The following is a 2,936-nucleotide window of genomic DNA, read 5'->3' as shown; positions in this document are numbered from 1 at the left end:
AAAAACATTTAGAAACTTCTTTGGGAAATACATAGTTCCCTAATAACTTTAGAGAAATGGACTCGACTTTATGCTCTTGACTTAACTTAAAAGTCGATACTCTTTACTTGACTTGAAACTTGAGACTCTTTACTTAGCTTGAAACTCTATACTCTTTGCTTGACTTAAAACTTGAAACGAAGTTAAAACGTTCAACAACGACTCTTGAAAAGCCTTAAAGACTTGCTTGGACTTACTTCATAACTTTGCTTGACTTGACTCTAATTTCACTTTGACTTGATACTAACTTGCCTTGAATTAGATTATGGATTCAAGGTATATGACCACACGTTTATAGATGAGTTCTTGACATTTAAACGTACCTTGGAGTGTTGGAAACAACTAGGAAACATAGGTACAATACCAAGGAACATGCATGAAAGAGTGGGAAATGAAAGGGGAAACTTGGTATCCTTTCACGACGACGCTTTTGTTCCTTTTGACTCATATACATAACAATCGATATAGGATAGAACGTTTTAATGTCAACAAGACCATTATTTTAAATTCTTTACACTGTCAATGCACAAACCATTAACTCTTTTGAATATCCACCAATGCAACATTCATTGTTTTTTTTGTCAAAAATCAGCGGAAGGGTCAAAACTTATATATAATCGTATAACGTTATCTATTATTATAGTAAAGTCACAAAACTATTGATTGTCACATTAAAGCAACTGAACTTTATCCACTATAACACTGAATTTACTAAACTTTATTGTATACACGTCTTGGATACAAGTAATTGCACTGTATTTTCTATAAAGTGAATGTTGAAAAGTAGAATGACTAGTGGTTGGAGTATTTGATATTTATATTGGGGTTGACTAAATTTAAATGTGCGTCAGGATTAAGTCCCATGTTGTAAGTAAAATACTTTCTAATAAAGATGAATTCATATCTCGGGATCAAACCTGTAACCTCTATTTAAGAATGAAAGTGTACTTACCATTCTACCAGAATCGAAACATGCAATATACAGAAATTACATCAGCCCATATTTGGGAATGCAAAAATCATCATACGCTGCATATATATATTCCAATATAAGTCTTAGGTCAAAAGTTACTGAGTTCGGATGAACTCGTGAAGGGAACAAAGGGAGGAGCTAGAGCGTTGTCTACAGATTCAGTCCAATTTAATAGCTTTAGTTTAAATTATATTTGTCTTAAAAAATCTATTGAATATGTACAAATAATTAATTTAAAACTCAATTATTACTTAAAAAAAGTAGAATGTAAAATTCATAAGTTTGAAATCCTAGCTCCGCCTCTAACCGAAACTATTTGTAGGCTCTCGTCTTTTTTTACTCATCATTTAGCTCATTTTGATCCAACTCATGGATAATGATCTACTAATTTACTAACTCAGTCAAATCAATTCGCTCATTTGACATTTCTACGTACAATAAGACAAACTACTTCCTCCATTCTATGTTAGTTGTAATAGTTTTTATTTTATACCATGCTTAAAAAATCATAAATAAGATGTTTAATTTTACTAATTTACCTTTTATTCATATTGATGGACATCAAGATAATTTACGAAAGCATATGGCATATGAATAGATCTAAATCAATTAATAAACTTTTGGAGAAAAAAAATTTTGGAACTTCTAAATTTGTTTAGGCTTCTAAGAAATATAAATTGAAAGGGTAAAATGGATTTTTTTTTCAATTATTTTAATTTTAATTTAATACGTGATTAAATAATTTAGGATTTATATTCTTAATAAGATGACCAACTACAATATGGAACAGAGGGAGTAATATTTATGATTCATTTTAGATTATAAATTTATAAATATTCTTCTTTTTTAAAGAAAATTTCGTGCCCAATTAAATATCATCACATAAATCGAAAATGATTAGAGTAATTAACACTCACATCCTCAGTGACTACGTTGATTTTGGACTATTTGTCCTCAACCTAAAAATATAAACATGAATGATTGTTTTTTTGAATTTTTGTTCCCCAAATTTATGAATTTCAAAATTTACAGCCATGCATTAGATTTGATTTTACAGGAAAATCTTTTCTTTGTACTACCAAATCCAATGCCGCAAAATACTTAACAACTATAAAAAAAAATAAAAAAAAAATAATAATAATATAAGAGAATTTACATAAATTTTACTAATTTAGGAGTTAATTACTTAGATATACTCTAGTTTATAAAATTACCTATTATATCAGATTTTGGTGTGTTCAGATACGTCCAGATGCATGTATATCAGAATATATGGGATCAAAATTAGATGTAATTTGTTCTGTATACAATGTATCTAAGTGGATTCGCATGTATCTGAGATACATAACAAATCTCGTCCGCCTCTATCTCATCTCGTTCACTACTCTCCTATGTATGTGGTATCACAGATACATACAAATACATGTATCTAGTGTATATCTAGTGTGATTCGCATGCACGTAGGATACATAACAAATCTCGTTCGTCTCCCTCTCCATCTCACTCGCCTCCCTCCCTAATTTATTGTATTTGGTAGCAAAAGTACATGTATCTAAGTGTATCTTCCTCAATATATGGTGGGAATCTCTTAATTAGGGATAAGATACGTAATATTTTGAAAGTATAGGTAATAATAAATAGGGGAATTTTCGGAAATAGTCACTATAATAAACTTAATTATGTTTCATAGCTATAGTTTGCATATTTACGGGTTGTAGCTATAGTTTAAGCTACCTCGTTTGTATAATTCGCAGATTTGTATAATTCGCGGGTACATTTGTATAATTCAGTTATTTTTGTATAAACTCGAAATAATAAATTTATTCAATTACAAACATCAGAAGTGTAAACAATTATACAAATTATATTATACAAATTCTGAATTATACAAACGTGTGAATTATACAAAACTAAAAAGCTGAGC

This window comes from Solanum tuberosum, unplaced genomic scaffold (genome assembly GCF_000226075.1).
Source record: "Solanum tuberosum cultivar DM 1-3 516 R44 unplaced genomic scaffold, SolTub_3.0 scf00580, whole genome shotgun sequence".
NCBI classification, from domain to species: Eukaryota; Viridiplantae; Streptophyta; class Magnoliopsida; order Solanales; family Solanaceae; genus Solanum; species Solanum tuberosum.
The sequence above is the reverse complement of the archived record's forward strand: the minus strand, read 5'-3'. Positions refer to the sequence as shown.